This window comes from Manis pentadactyla, chromosome 8 (assembly GCF_030020395.1).
Source record: "Manis pentadactyla isolate mManPen7 chromosome 8, mManPen7.hap1, whole genome shotgun sequence".
Classification (NCBI taxonomy): domain Eukaryota; kingdom Metazoa; phylum Chordata; class Mammalia; order Pholidota; family Manidae; genus Manis; species Manis pentadactyla.
This window is the reverse complement of record NC_080026.1, coordinates 69,914,300-69,930,234: the sequence shown is the minus strand read 5'-3', so window position 1 is coordinate 69,930,234 and position 15,935 is coordinate 69,914,300. Positions and strand designations below refer to the sequence as shown.

At 38.6% G+C, this 15,935-nt stretch overlaps 1 protein-coding gene across 4 annotated transcripts in view; it reads left to right on the top strand.

Annotated features, from left to right (window-relative positions):
- The window catches only part of NRG3 (neuregulin 3), a 1,067,441-nt gene that overhangs the window by 257,083 nt on the left and 794,423 nt on the right, over nucleotides 1–15,935 (top strand). The gene's annotated exons all lie outside the window — the stretch shown is intronic.

Here is a 15,935-nt window from a genome sequence, read left to right as displayed (position 1 = left end):
GTTACAAGTTAAGATTTCTCTAGAGTGGAATATGTCCTGGGCCGAAGATTGCTTTGAGCATCTTTGTATGGAGTAAAATGGAGTCATATGGAATGATGTTTAAATCTTGGCACCATGATTGTTCATTGAGCGTCCGTCTCCTCCTGTGTGGAGTTACTTTTAGGACTGAATAAGGAACATACATGGAACACCTAGCCTGGTACCTTCTACATATAAACACAACTCCGTAATTAAAAGTTAGCTTATTAGAAGTATTTTGAGATAATTATTACTTCTAATATCAACATCAGTTTCCCTTCTCTGAACCCCAGAGATACTAATTTCACACCTAAAAGATAATGCCTTGCCCCACTTCTCATTTTTTGTTTTATTCCTTCACCATTCCTGTTCCAGGTACCAAGTGCCAGCCTTGAGTCTCTTGCATTTAGGTTGAGGGGATGAAATCACAGAGCATCATGGAGCCACCAGTCTTCAGTTCACCTTACTTTCACTATAAGCAGCTGTGTAGTGTCCAGTAAACCAGACTTTAGTCCTTCACCATCAGACTGCTTACCTTGCCTTCGATGGGTAATAGCATCTTCTTCCAGTGCCTCCCTTGGGGTTTCTGACGTTTGCCCTCAAACAACTTTCCTGGAAATGTAGGGGAACCTGAAACTAGGATTTGGGAATTCAGTTCATCTGACATTCTGTTCTTTCGTTGGCTAGTCCCATTAGTTTCTGAAACAAGTCTGAATCTACCAAATGTTGGCCCTAAGGTTGTAGAAAAATAGCTCTTAACCTTGGCTATACACTGAAATCATCTGGAACATTTAGAAAATATGGGTACTTGGGTCCTTCTCCCAGAGCTCCTGACTTCAATGGCCTGGTGTGTGGCTGGGACCTCTGGTTTCTATAAATCGGAAAGCATCAATCAATACTAGGTTCTCCTTGTTGTGATCACAGGACTACCTGCATTAACAGGGGAAATGAATTTCAACATCTGCTACTTAGGACTGTCCATCTATCTCAGCATTTCAGGTGCAGATAGTAGATGTCAGGGAAGGACCTTCCCCAGGCCCTCAATGGAACTATTTAGATACTGTTTTCTGTATCTACCCATCTATTCTTGTTTGTGTCTCAGTGACCTGTTTCAGGTAATAGTCTGGACGAGGCAGGGCTGCAGTCAGCTGACTTTGGAACTGATGAGTCCTGGTTTTGGATATGGCACCTTAGGCAAGATCTTTGGGCTTCTGCATCCACATCTGCAAAATGGGATTAATATGGGATGTTGTGATGATTAAACTACATTAGATTAGATGAATTTTGTGGAAATCTGCATGTAATCCTTGCCTAGCATACATACATGAAGTTCCCAAAGAATATACAGTTCCAACCCTAACAAGTATGGACAGAAATGTTTAGCACTTTTAGGTATCAAATAAATGTTTTCTAAGACAAAGAAGACATGGTATAATCTATTGCTTCCTTTCAGTTTTGTGTCACCACAGACTATTTACTTAACATAGCAAAACAGCATATCATCCAATAATGGTCCAATTTCTAGCTTCTCAATAGACCAATCATCTTCCCCATTTGACAAATACATTTTGCTCAGAAATGACATCAAAATGCAATATGTTCCTTATTATGTTGAACTATGCCATGCTTACCGACTCCCTCACATTCTCAGTATTCATTACCCCTTTACCTGCTCTTACCCTTTTGCTGTGAAATCGCCTTACTCTATTTATTTAATAATCTGACAGAGATGAAAGAAATATTACCATGAGCTTATGAGACAATTGAAATGTCCTTTACTGTCATCATTTTTATTTAGACAACAGAGGCATCTCCCTTTCCATAAATTTAAGCCATGTCTGCATGTTTTGTTGTGTGCATATGTGAGTGTGTGTGTGTGTGTGTGTGTGTGTGTGTGTGTGTGTGTGTGTGAGCTCTCTTCCAAAATTAGTTTCCTAAGGTAGACTTAATGTACAGCTCTGAGATTAAATGGTCTTCACCAACTGCTGGTTTTTTAAAAAATATATATTTCAGTGACATTATTTTACATAGCAATCTGTAATCCTGAAATAACATCAACTTTAAGTAGATCTAATTTAACAAATCATGGCTTTGCATTGAACATTACTTCTGTTAAAGTTCTTTCAAAAAGTGATACATAACCATGCTCTTCTTTTAAGTAAATAGATATTTTGAGGAAGCTCCCAGGCAGGTAGGTGCTCCCTCAACAACTGGTGTCTCTGGATCTGTAACCTATGGAAGCACTCCCGCCACTCCCATCCCTGACCCTGCTTTTCCTTTGCAACCTTTTCTAATAAAGGAAGTTTGCTTTCCCCATATTTTCTTCCTTCTTTTTTTTATCTCACTCAGTTCTAGATCCTTTCTCTTTTTACCTGCAGAGAAATACCACTCCCACTCTCACCTGAGTCTTCGATTTCTCCCTCTCTTCTTGATCAGTCTCACCAGTTCAAAGAAATAATTAAAACCCTTTGTAGACCCCACATTCTTCTCCAGCTGTGCCTGGCTTTCTTCCTTAATTTCTAGATTAAGTTTTTTTTTCCACACTACATTTTTCAAGTTCTGAAAGCATTTACATAAGTGATTATTAAAATGTGCTAATTGGCATTCATTCCTATCCTTCCATCATTTAATAGTTTAAACTTTTTACTTCAAATGCTTTTAAATGTACAAATTTGCAAAGACAGTACAAAGATGTCTGTACTCCTGTTATCTTAATTCCCTTAACGTTTCTGTTGTGTATCACATGGTCCATGTATCAGGTCTATGTATCACCTGAAACATAACATTGTTACAGTACTACTGACTAACCTACAGATTTTATTTGAATCTTGCCAGTGTTGCCACTAGTGTCCTTATTCTGTTTCAGGATCCAATCTAGATTACCACACATGGTGTTCACAACTGTACTTTTAGTCCTCATTTTATGTGACTTCATTTCAGATCTTGACCAAAAGATCACTCTTCTTGAAACAGTTTTTTCCCTTGATAATACTTAACCTGATTTTCTTCATATCTTTGACTGTTTCTTGCTAATTTCCTGTGCTGGTTTCTCCTCTAACATTTACATATTGAGATTATTTAGAGCTTGGCCCTGGTTCTCCTTTCCATGTTGATCACTGCCATCAGACATTTAGTCAGTTCTGTGGCTTCAAATACCAGTAATATGTTGATAACTCCAAATGCATATTTCAGTCTAGACTTTTTCTACAAGCTCCAAATTCATATATCCATCCCCATGCTCTGTATTATTGAACTCATACTAGGTGTGTCTGGAATCAAACTCATCAGCCTCCCAATCCCCAAATTGCTTCTCTTCCAGGGCCCCCTGCTCACTTGCTCGTGCAGACATATGGTGCTCATCCGTCTCTCCTGACCACACTTAACCCAAATCCACATGCTTACACATTCTGAATATTGTCCAGAAACATGCACTTTCCTTTATCCCCATTGCTGCTAATTCAGGTCAGGTCACCACAGGTCTGTCTGAACTTCACTACGCCCTGGTGCCCCTGTGGAAGAAAAAGTTGTTCTCTCTGCTTAGAAACTTATCTCTTAGGATTTGGAAATTATTTTTCTCAAAAGTACTGTAGGGAGAAAGACAAGGTGAAAGGTCTTGATTTTGTTAGCCATAAGATTTATTTTCCAAATCAGAACACCTGAGTGGAAGAAGGGGCTGTTAACAGTTATTCCAAGTCTACAGCTGTAAAATGGGTTGGTCTCAGGCATATGAAGTGATGGTCACTCAGATCTTCATGTTTTTCAGTAGAAAGCAAGTTTATGCCACTAATATAGATATAGACTTGCAGAGGTAAGGTAACAGAGCCTTAGTGAATTACATGTCCACAATGCTGTTATTTATATTACTACATTATGGAGAGAATAAGTTCATTTTTCTTTAACAGATGCTATTCCTTATAATGCATATATAGTGAGTAGGTCTAATTTCTTCCACAAACATATTGGACAAGCTTGCAGTGACTGTAGCCTTGAGATCAAAGTTACATCTCATAGAAGATGCAATATGCACAAAATAAAAGCTGGGTAGTTTGAACTCAGAATATTGGATATCTGTCCAGTAGACTTCCAACCCAGAAACTTAAGTTTATCGTGACAAGGCACAGAGAGTAGGCAGAGATTTCATTTGAATTCATGCCTTATCTGGTTTGATTAATGCCCTTTAGTGCTTTGTCCCTTTATGACAATTGGCATAAATCTATTCTTTGAAGTCAAAAAGACTAAAGAATAAATCTGCTTTGGCTGCTTCTTTGAACAGACATTTTAACCTCTTTGCACCTTTGTGTTTCTTCTGTTTAAATGAGGGGATGACATTTATTCTGCTCGCTTCCTAGGATATCAGGAATATTTAATGGGATAATATATCTGTGAGTTCTTTGCCAGACTAGGTGTTGTTAAAAGTGTTACAGTACCATCAGCAAAGGAGGGCCTTACTGTGTTCATTCATTCAAGTCTTGCTTGGAGTCCACAGTCATCCGGCAGGAAAGTATCCTTGTCTTGTGCTGAAGCAGAGGCCAGGCCTTGGCTCAGTCCTCCTCTCTCGTGTTGTTAAAAGTCTGAGTGACATTTCAGATTCTGTGTTGTCACTCCCATGATGAGAAAGTTATTTAAATTGCTGTTCAGTCCTGAGCAAAAATACACCTTTCTTAAAGTCCCCATGTCACGGCCATACCACCTGGGGGAGAACTGTGGGCCATGTGGCTTCAGCTCCATGCAGAGCATGGCTGCAGGTACTCGTAGGACAGCTGCCCTGAGCTCTCTGTGTGAAGAAGTGTGTAAGATCAGAAAGCAAACTCAGAGCCGCTGCAATACCCCTGGGCATCTCTTATTGCCTTGTTTGTTGGTTGGCTTTTTCTGCCTTGATGAAAAGTTTGTAATTTTTAGAGTGTGGCCAAATAAGCAGAACGATGACTATTCCATAACATACAGGGCTGCCTTCCTGTGCTCCGGTACAATCTTTAGCCTTTTCTTCTCTTGAAAAATTTGCAATCTCCCTCTTTCCTCCCTACATTTTCCCCAAATGTACAATCTCTGCTCTGGCACTCATGCTATGGCCAGAGATGTGATTATCAAAACTCAGATAATACTTTGGACACAGAAGCTTGGGGGACTTACTTAGCTTGGGAAAAGGAGTAAGTGGTGGCCTTTCCTCCTCTTTGGTTGGTGCCAGGACATGTTGCAAAAATAAACCTTCCCTGAAGTCTCAGCCTATTGTAGCCCATCTCCACCTGCCCCAGAGGGCAGCCTGCACTCAGTACAACCACAGTTCAGGACAACTCAGAACACATTTTCAGAGACACAGCTAGGTGTCCCACCCCGCTCTGCATTTCCCCTCTCCTGCCTCCTTTGGTGCTTGGAGGCTCAACTCTGAGGCAAAATAAGGGACAGATACTCTGTCCCCTTCATTATAAGCAATTTAAGTGCTTCATTTTCAAGTCCCAGAATGCTTTAACTGGAAAAAGTCTCAAAATTCAATCCAGATACTGGGAATTTACAGATGGGGACTTTGAAGCCCATAAAAAGAAAGTACCTTTGCCGAGGTCACCATGTTAAGTGAGGATAGAGCTGGACTTGTGTTCAGGACACTCTCTACCTTGTGGCCTTCTTTCTGCACAGTGTATAAATGTGTGCTGGGATAAATCCAGTTCCAGACAATCATCCTTATTAATAATGCACCATCATTTAAGGGTATGTGTATAATGGCATTGCATTTATTTCCTTTATTCATTATTAATATTTCAGTGCTATTTCATTTTTTTATAAGAATTTTATCACAAATACTATGCACATCTTAGAGATCTCACCTTAAAAATGTGTTTTGAAAAACTCAATTGGTAGCATGACTATGGAGGAGATGCTTTTCGGTTGTTAGAAAATGACATATGGATTCTTTATATTAAAATTCTCACTTTCTGTGTTCCTTCCCAGTCATTTCTGTGTTCCTTCTTAAGCCACAGAAAACCATTTTTGGGTTAGATTATGAGAAGGGAATGCTTTTGGCATTTGTGGAATAAATGGAGGATTTAGATCTTCAATTTTACATTGGACAGATTTGCTGAGAACATCAAATATCCTTTCCTTGACATTTCTGATGCCCATCATTTTGATGACATTTGATTCATGGACTGTCAATTGAAGATATCTTATATGCCTCTGCCTCAAAATGCCCTCAGACATTTTTAAGAGCTTATTTAAATTTCTGATTTCTTCACAGCTTTCCTATAAGGAATCTGAGTTAACAGATTAGCCTTTCCACCTTGAATTTACAGTTAGGGACCAGAAAAAATCAGCCAATAACAAGCATGTCCATGATGAAAGCATACCATGCATATGCTCTCAATTTGCTTGAGATTTCAGTACCTAGAAGTCGTGTTACCAGCACACAGTATTCCTGCAAAGCCAGATACTGCTTTCCAGGGGCTCATTTCTTCTTCAGTTTCCAGTGGTATTATTTCTGATTGTTTATCATATGCATGGCTAATTTAAAGTTAGAATGCCCTTCATCCTGGTTCCCTATCTCAACTAGAGATTTCAAATTTCAACCCTTGTGAGATCTTTATGTATCAGTAAGTCAGTATGCATAGAAGAAAGGGGATCATAGATAAGATAATTGAGATTCCTTCCAAGTTAGGGTTGGGCCTTTAGAGCCAACAACGTGCTCTGAACTGTTAAGTCATGAGAAGATAAAGATGTGATACTAAATTCACACTAAGCACCTGGTGCCAGAGTATCAAACAAATGCATTGGATTATTTTAACTGATCTTAAGCATCAGGGCAAACAACATCTCCAGCTGGTCCATTTCCTATATTTCAGCAAATATGATGAATAAATAGGTTTGCGCATGACTTGGTAAAGTTCTGTAGCTGCTTTTGGGGTCAGAAATAACTGGTGGTCTGTCTGATTGATTAAATAATTATTGACCAATTTAGACATTCAATATCAAAGTTCCTTATTACATTAATCCACTTTTAAAGAGATGTATCTTCATATAGAAGTAGACAGGATCACTTGCTGCTATCTCCTGGGCTTGAACTCACACTGTTCCTAGAATGATGCCACAGCCAGTGGCAAATTTTATTATAGGTCTGAAACATAGTGGTAAATAATAGTTGCCTCTTAGAACTAATTGATCAGAAAAATAACCACTAGTAAGGTTGAAGTAATAGAATTTGTGTCCTGCTTCAGGATTATATGTGGCCAAAATAACAACTTAGATCATGGGACTTGAAAGGTGGAGCAGAAAGCATTTATTTTGCACCCACTCTGTACCTGGGACTCTGCTGAGCACTGTGGACACAGGAATGCAAAGTGACAGGTCACAGACTGCCTGTTGAGAGTTTGGAATCTAGTGGGTTTCAGTTAAAACTCCCAAATCTAGTTTGTTGTCAACCAAGCATCAACATTCTGACAGTGCTTTCCTCATCTAATTCAGAGTGATCCCTATCCTTAACTTGGGTAAGTACAGTCAAAATGTCAAAATTAGACTCCTAATATTTTCTTACCACTAAAAACTGGGTAAAGAGGTCAAAACAGCAACAATAATCAGCTTTCTACCTTTTGGTCTGTAAAGTTCAGTTTTCAGTGGCCTCTGTAGCTGATGATACACAATTTTCTAGATTGTGTCACAGACAGAACTCAATTATCTAGAATTTTCCTTCATCCAGATTTTTTTTCAATTAAAAAAAGTATGTGTGTGTGTTTTTTTATTTACCAATCCCCCTTGTACTTATTTGAAAACATTTTTTTCCCCCAGGGGAAGAAAATTAAAGAAAATGTAAAATGCCCAAAGATAGGACACATTCAACCTGAATGAAATAATTATTAACTGATTTAAATATCCGATTTCCAAGTTGCCTTCTTACATTATTCTACTTATAAAGAGATTTCTTTTCATGTGGAAGTAGACAAGATCATTTTTCTGCTATCTCCTGGGCCCCAAATCACACTGTTCCTAGAATGTTCCTACAGGCAGTGGCGTACTTTATTACAGATGTGAAACATAGCTGTAAATAAAACTAAACTCTGTATTGGAAAAATCCAAGGTGAAATAGAAATCCATTTCCTGGCAACTGCTGGTTTTTGCTTAGAAAGCAATGGCACTGTGTTGTGGACATTGCTTCTAATTAGCAAGCTTCTGAAATATGTTTTCTCTTTGAACAAAATGGCCATTCTAGGCATAACTGCAGTCTCAGCCATGCCTTTTTGTTTCCGGTTATTAATTTGCATTTAAGATGCATCAAATTCATTAATTTACTGAACGCACATTGAAAATGCAGAGCAGTTAAGTTTATAAATGATGCCATCATGCTTCAATATATTTGTGTTAATGACATTCTATCACATGAAAGGTTCTAATTTTCTTGTACTTGATGTTAACTGGTGACATTAGAATGCTAGGACTGTGGTAGTATTTGTCGCTTTAATTGTACTAAACTGACTAGATACAAGTAGTTTATTAATAAAGCTTACTGTTACATCCTCATTGTCCTGGCTGTAAACTATATAACTATTATTATTTTTTGCTTTGGAGGCCTTGAGCTTTTTCAATATTATGACAGTTACAATACTGCTGCAGTCTTTAAGGAGAGAATAAATATGCTAATAACATTCTGGATGGGACTAACTCTAAGTGAAAGTGAGAAGGGCAGCAGGGACAGGATGGATAATTTTCCCCTAAAGATTCCATTTATTATATGACAGTGGATGCAGTGTACTAAACAATCCCTCCCCCCAAAATTCTCATCTTGCTTCTTCCTTAGTTTAAAATCTTTCATAGTAGGAGGTTAAGCAAACATTCAGGCAATGTGCAACTATCAGAACAATATTTTAATATTTATGTTTAGCTCAATCACTGGATTTATGAGTAAATCTTTGAATAATTTCAATATTCAGCAAGATTTTAACTATTATCTTTGAGTTTTACTGATACTTTTAGTTCTTACCTATATGTGACCCAGTGCCTGAATCAAAAACTGCATGTATTATTTTTCTGCCAAGTTTTGGGGCAGAATTCAATTATGTTCATATAAGCTAAAAAGAAACATGTTCCCCAGGCTAACAGGTCAACAGTGTTTGTGGTGGAATTGATAATATTTCTAGTGCATGTTTAATTTTTATGAGTCAACTCTGTTACTTCTGTTAAGATTCAAACTACCTGGTTGACTTTCTAACACTACTGTATTCACCCATTGTTTTATTGATTTGGCCACTCATTTCAGATTGAGGGAAATTCTCACTGTTAATCTGTTTTTAAACTCCTTTTATATTTTTCTTAGCTATTGAAGAATCCTCTAAGCATTTCCAAAGGTTCCCTTTGCCAGGGGCTTCTGAATCAATAATTATATGCACAGAGCAAAGCACACTAAAGAGTTTAGTTTACTCTTTAAACTGTCAATTTGTTGAAACCTGAGCAAATTGTCTTTAAATTTGCTGATGCAGTTTTGTTTGACAGTGGCATTTTATTTATTAATTCATTTTCTTAAGTTACTTTCTAAAAATTAAGACACAAGTATAATTTATGACTTCTTCTAGCCTCGGCAGAAATAAAACAATGCCAATCTGTCTCTTGGCACCAGACTTCACACATCCATCAAATGAGCACCATTTTATACTGATAATATCTAAGAGTTAGTTTAAAAAAAACTGGAAATAGAGACCACTGGATAGTGTTAGTCTTGCCTGGGTTTACTTTTATTGTGTATAATTGGATGTACATCCATTCCACAATTTCTTTGACCTGTCAATTCTCACTATCTGGAAATACCTGCCCCCATATGTATGTGTACACACACACACATACACACACCCTTATAGGTATATTATGTACATATGTGTGTATATATATTATGTAAGTATAGTAAATAAGTATGAGGAACTACTTGAAGGACATTTCTGTCTTTCCAAGAAAAGAGAAAACAGTCTTTTTGAAATGTGGTATTTGCTAGAGTAAAACATGGAGAATAAAAAACGGTTGAGCTTTGTGTAGGTAAACATTCTAAGATTATGCATGTGTATATTCTAGTTTGTGTTTATAATTCATATACTTCCTCTCTGTTCTTTCAGTGGTTCAAGGGACTAATTTCTACAAATTTCTTTTGTTGTAAATGTGCTTCATATATGACTCATTGGAACAAAACCCTTTCCAGGCATTTAGGCCATGATTTCATACCAGATTGAAGGAGCTGTTTCATTCCTGTGACCTGCAGATTAAAGGTCAGGCAGGGTGGTAGGGATACTGTCACAGTCTTCTGCCACATGGGGCCAGTTTACCTTGTCCTTTTCTACCTGCAGACTTTGGACTTGGGTTTCATAGAAAGAAGGCTGAAGGAATTAATCACTTAGGAAATACCCTGCTGATCACATCTTTTCACTTGAAACTCCCCAGCACAAGTCTTAGTTTTTGACTCAGTGTTGGTGAATGGACATGTCTGTCCACTACAGACTGTTGACTCCTGTGAAGTAGCTTTATGGTTTTGACCTCCCTAGCCTCTGTTAACATTTAAGAAAAGTGCGCGCGCGCACACACACACAGAGTGATTCTGGGTTTTTATACTTGCATAATTCTGCAAATCATCATGAATACAAGAATTCCTTCTAGTCACTTCTGTTGTGAATAACTGCTATTGAAATACAAAAGCAAAATTAGGTGTATAACTGATTTTTCCCAATAAATATTTACATCCTTAAGACAGGCCTCTAACCAGGCATGAGAACACCCTAAGCTGTCAGTGCAGTTCACCTGTCCCTTTCCTCTTCTTCCAAAGACGCATGCCTTTCTGTGTGAGATTGCCCAAGTCCTGATGCTTTAACATTCATTTACTCACTGAATTAGAGTTTCCAGACTTTATGATGCTTAAAAATTTTTTAAAAAGCTGAAGAGCATATTTAAAAAGCATACTATTCAAAGCCCAGGAATACATACTCTGAATCAGTTGTTGCCAAGTGTGGCCAAGAATCTGTATCTTATCAGGATTTTCTGGTGACTCTTACTTAATTCCTCCACGGGTGTCCAGTCAAGGAATACTGGAAAAATTGGCTGCAGGATTAACCTATGATTTCAAAGCCTTGTCTTCTTGTGATGGAGTAGTTGTGAATGCTGATGAGTGTCGCATTAACTGATTCTTTCAGATGTGGCCATACCCAGCCTGCTATCTAATGTCTGACCCTCTAGGAGAAAACAAACAACAAACACATACACAGGGGGCCAGTTGGTAGGAATAACAGGTCACCATCAGGGACAGTGGGCCGCACAAGGGAGGCAGAAATGATCCTGAGGAATCCTGATGTTCAGAATGTGGCCATTCAGAGAGAGGAATGAGGCATGGGTGCATGTTAGGAACAGTGGGAACACCCATGCTTCTGGTTGCTGCCTCCCTTTATGTGTGAATTCCTGTGTTTGAACAGGGCTTGGAGAGGGGTGTACAGAAGCAGGGTCTCACTGGGAATTTGTTATTTTCTGTTCAGCTAAATTCAGGGAAAAACCAGTAAACATTTGCAAGGCACTATGGACAGTAAGGAGCATGACATTTACAATGGGAAAGTCTATGATAAAAATATTTAAGGAGCATGGGGCTGTCTTAGTGACAGAGGTCTCAGAGTCAGGAATAAGGTATGAGATTCCTCTTTTTAAGACCACAAAGACTTCAAAAGCAGAAAAATAAAGAATGGCATCAACTTAGACATGGCATTGGTTGAAGAATGCAGATGGATACCCAAATGTTTGCAAAGATTAAAAGCCAAAGGTAGATTCTGGGGTCAAGGCATAGAACAGGAATCCAGGAAGCAGGGAGAGGACACTAAATACACAGGATCCAGGGCAATTACTGAGCATTTGGGGTGTCACTTGTCACTTACTAGTGTGTATGGTTTGAAATAGAATGTATGGGTGGGTTGGAATGCCTCAAGGTGGGCCAAAGCTTTTAGCCTTTTTGAGCATGATTCAGTGCACTGGTCTTCTGTAGGTTACCACAATACATAATGTGCAATTCAGGTCAGTGGTTGGTGTAATAACCAAGGAGGTACCTATAGCAAATATTTCTGGCCGACATTCTGCCCATATTTCTCATTTAAAAATTGCCTCTTGTGTTGTATTTGTTCTAGGAAGGTGCACCCATTTGAATCAGCAGTTGGTCATTTTCTTGCCCACTGGAGTCAGTATGATTTAGAGGAAAGACAAGGAATTGGGAGTCAGGTAGAGTCCTGGGGCTTTCATATATGGCCCTTTTGAGTCCATTGTCTCTGTAAATGGGATAATTATATGTACTTGGTAAGGGTTAAATAAAAGAGCCTATGCATCAGACTTAGAGATACATTAGGTATTCAGTAAATATTAATTGCTTTCTCCCTTTGTATTTTAGCATTCTTTGCCTTCACAAAGTTTAAGTCTTTTGATTTCTTCTCTGCTCTTATTCACTTGGGGCTTTTGTTTAATTATCTTGTTAACCACTCGGTGGTTGATTTAAGGTATGTAAAACAAGCATTCATCTATTCTACACCGTGTTTCAATCCTGGGCCACATCTATCTTGTTTTAGGTGATCTTTGAAGCAGCTCTAATGGGAATTGGTCCCTTGAGACAGGAAAGCACCTGCTTCTGATGTCTCCCAAGCTCACATGCCCCAGGATTTGTGACCTGTGTTTTGTAATGAGCAGTGCCACCCAGACACCTGGCTACCTCTCATTCCAGCCTGCTTTTGGTGAGGAATGGCCGCAAATTAATGACAGTGACCAGCTATTCTAGGGTAATGTTTAGTTAAAGGACAATAAGTAGTCTTATACACTAATTAGTAGGAAGATGACATGTAATAAAATTCCAGAGAAATGAGTCAGTTCTTTATCAGTCATTTTGCAAAAAAATAAATCAAGGAGAACAGCATTCAGTTTCTTCCTGATGGACACACATCATTTTGGTGAAGAGAACTCGAAAAGTAGAAAAAAACTTTGACTCTTATTCAGATCATCTGCATAACTCTTGCGTCTACAACTGAAGATACTTGTGGCATTTGTGACATTAAGCAGAACAGATAATTCTAACCTTTGGTTTCCTCATAGGTAAAGAGAGGAAGAATATGCTTCTAACTGGTTTGTTGGGAAGGCTGACTTGTCTAGTGATTGCAGTGCCCCCAGAATAAAGCTGTGGACAGTGAATGCTAGTCCCGTTTTCCTTCCTGTTACCTTTTGAGAATTAAGTTCATTTTTTTTCTGGAAGCACTTTTTCCACCTTTCGCAGCTCTCTCCTCCTTTGCTACTTCTGCACATATGAGACAGCCATGCAGTAGCTCATCAAGGGATATGGTTTCTAAGGGGAAACAGCTGCATCACTTAGCATTGCCCTGACAGTGCTGGACACTCATGCTAACATCGGTTGCTGATGTGAAGCCATTCTCCTTGGCATGGCTAGCTCCATGCATTCACTAGAATTGGTGTGTTTCCCCAAACCTCAGTTCACAAGGAATTGCTAAACTGAAATGCAACCTTTGCTAGTTCTGCATGGAAAATCCTGCTTGATATCATGAGTGGGTGAAAATACCAATTATTCACCCAATTGAAAAATAATTGCCCTGAAGTTGGTAAATATCAATGAGAAGTAAATTTCATCATATATTTATAGCATATTTGACTTTTTCTTTAAGCCTGAGGAGCCTCAGAGTGCTTGGCTCTAAAATGGGAATACCAAAGTCCATGTGTTCCTGCAAGATTTTCAGAGAAGCAAATGGACAATGCATATATGAAGGAGCTATAGATGCTTATAGGATGTTTTTGGCATCCGGTTAAACTCCCAGTGGTTTTATTATTGATATTGTTTATCTTTTATAAGATAGGAATTTTTTTCTTTGCCTCCCCCACCTCCCACCCCCCAGGCCATTGAAACAGGTAAGTAAGAACAAGGGTCAAGTGTTAGGCAACACTGAAAATCAGTGAACCATACAAAACTCCAACATGACTAGCCAACCAACGAGACCTTGCTGTGGAGGTGGACAGCATGCTTACAGTAGCTGACAGGAGATATTTGATGACTGAGTTAAACTCCTCAGGTCTTGACATAAGGCATGTATCAAGCTGTTGATGGTAGCACCAGTTCAGGAAAGTACTTTTTCAATATTAACAATCAGTGCAAATATTTAAAGTCTGTTTCTACCAAAGAGAATGCAGAGACAAAAGATTGTGAAGCAGGGTTATAGAACCTATGTATTTCCAGAGCTTGCTAAAATCCAACTAGATGGCAGAATGTTTATAAAGAATTGCGTATTTCAATATTTTAGTATTTATCTTACTTCAAATGTCATTTGGTTTGTGATTTTATCCTGAAAATACATTGCAAGTGCTCTCTCTGTGTGTTAGCGCCTGAATTCCGATATATTACCTCTAGTAAGTGAGCATAATATAAGAGATTCACAGGGCTCAGCCATTCAAGAAATGTGGACTTTTGAAATTCAAATTCATGTGCCATGTGGGTGACAAGCTGTAAAGGCAGATATCCTGCCTAAAGCTCTGTGAACAGTCATTTGCCATTCCATTTCTCAGTAGCATGTGCCCTCAGACTTGATGGGCAGATGCAGGGTGTGCTTCATTTATCTCAGTTCTTAAAATTCCTTAGTAGATAACAGTGAAGTCCTATAATAATATTGATCATTTCCCTTGCTAATGCATGAATTAGCTAATGTATGCTTATGTATGTGTGATATTAAATTTTGGTACTTGGGATATGGGAGGAGGTGGGAAGTAGGAAAAGGGGAGTAGAGTAACCATAACCTGCCTGGCCTAAGATGGTTATGACTGACAGGTGGGTAACCCCAGGTTGCTTGCAAAGATGATTGCTTTTTGTCTCCATCACAGGGCCCTAGGCTATAATAAAGAGATGCTTGATCAAGAAATTGGAGACTTCCCTGATAGAGAGTGAGGCCTGGTGGTAGGAAGTGACAAAAATAAGGAGGAGACTGATGGGACCCCAGCCAGCTATAGAAGGAGAGAGCAAAATAATAATTACAGCTTAGTAAGAGTTTTAGTGTCTAGATGTTTACCCACATAATGCCAGACTTTGCTCCTTAGCTCCACATGCATTTCCAGACTTCTCAGAATTCTTTAGTAACTAGGCAGGTCAGATTTGCAAGGTGAGTTTCATTAATATTGGTATCAGTTCGGATTTCAGTAAGCAGACACCAAGAGCCATTTGTAAAAAGTAATTCATGTTGTACACTGACCATTCTGTCATAGCAACCATATCCCTATTTTAGAGATGCAAAATCAGTGATTGCTATTTGAGCATTGTTGTAGCTGGTGCAATTTGTGTTTGATCTCACATTTGATTTCTCTTGGGATCCATAATCTCCTGGTTCAGGCTTGGATATAATGCTGTCACTTGGTAAATCAGGGCACCTGAAATTCTGTAAGGTGGCTACTTACCTGGTTACTTTAGCTCAAGTTGCCCTCTTGAACCAGATTCTTGATGATAGGAGGCAAATCAAAGAAATATGGCTGAACCATTTACCTGTGAAATTATCTGTAGACTTCTTTAGTTCAGCTTCTCTAAAGAGATAAATACAGGTCGGTTGAGAATACTCAATTCCATCCTTTTAAGGAGAATGATAGTTTACTACTCAACTAATTTTAACATGAACATACACTACAACCAAAAATACAGGAATGACAGTGTCTAAAGTCCTTCGTAAAACTAATGAAGGAAGGAGGCCCTGTCCCAGTCTGGGCTAGGTCTCTGCCTGTGCCAGCTAGCCTTCTTTTGTAATGAGGCTTTGTAAATGAGTCCCTTTTTAATGTACCCCAGATCTTTTGTATAGCTTAATTCATGATATTCATTAATTCACTTCTTAATTCATGATAATCACCAGTATTCATGCACATGCAAAAAAGTCAACCTCTGTTTAGGGTCTTTACTAATTTATTTC